This window comes from Vulpes vulpes, chromosome 12, assembly GCF_048418805.1.
Source record: "Vulpes vulpes isolate BD-2025 chromosome 12, VulVul3, whole genome shotgun sequence".
In the NCBI taxonomy this organism is placed as follows: Eukaryota; Metazoa; Chordata; class Mammalia; order Carnivora; family Canidae; genus Vulpes; species Vulpes vulpes.
In genome coordinates this window covers 105,204,503-105,205,218 of record NC_132791.1, presented here as the reverse complement: position 1 = coordinate 105,205,218, position 716 = coordinate 105,204,503, and the positions used below count along the sequence as shown (strand labels likewise).

Below are 716 nucleotides of genomic sequence, written 5' to 3'. Positions count from 1 at the left end.
TAAATTATCTTCTCAAAATGACTTTGGATGGCACACATCATGTGGGTGTGCCGTGAGTTATTTGACTATTTCCTTTTAGACTTTATTTGAGCTATTTTCCCATTCCCATAATGAACCTTATTATTTGCTATTTCTTTTTTTTGACATTATAAATTCTACATCATTAACATTCATGTACTAAATCTGTAACTGATAAATTTTCCAGAATTAGAATTACTGATCGGAAGTAATGAACACTTGTGCTTGCTTTGGCAGCACATATACTAAGATTGGAATGATACAGAGAAGATCAGCATGGCCCCTGCGCAAGGACGACACACAAATTTATGAAGCATTCCATCCAGTCTCACACCTGAAACTAGTATGATGTTGTATGTCAGTTATACCTCAATTAAAAAAAAAAATCATGATGGAAATTTTTAGAACTCTTGGTAGACAATGACAAATGGCCTTTCAGGTTTGAACCCCTTTGTATGCCTGGCAATAAATGACTGAATTTCCAATTTCACTGCTTTCTCCCCACTACGGGGAATTAGCTTTTAAAACATGAAAAATAATACCTCATAATTTTAGTTTGCATGAGTTGGTTGTTAGTGAGTTTCAGCATTTTTCATGTGTTTATTAGCTATTTTTCTCTTAAAAATTGAATTCATGTGTTTAGCTTATCTTTCTGTTCTGTCTTCATCATTTATGACAGCTTGGACCCAAAACAGAGG

The 716-nt window shown here is 33.9% G+C and overlaps 1 non-coding gene across 1 annotated transcript; it reads left to right on the top strand.

Moving 5' to 3' along the window:
• The first annotated feature begins 239 nt into the window (after positions 1–239).
• LOC112920391 (U6 spliceosomal RNA) lies at positions 240–346 on the top strand. The gene has a single exon (XR_003235054.1). It is a non-coding gene; the product is annotated as a U6 spliceosomal RNA (small nuclear RNA).
• Positions 347–716: the final 370 nt, after the last annotated feature.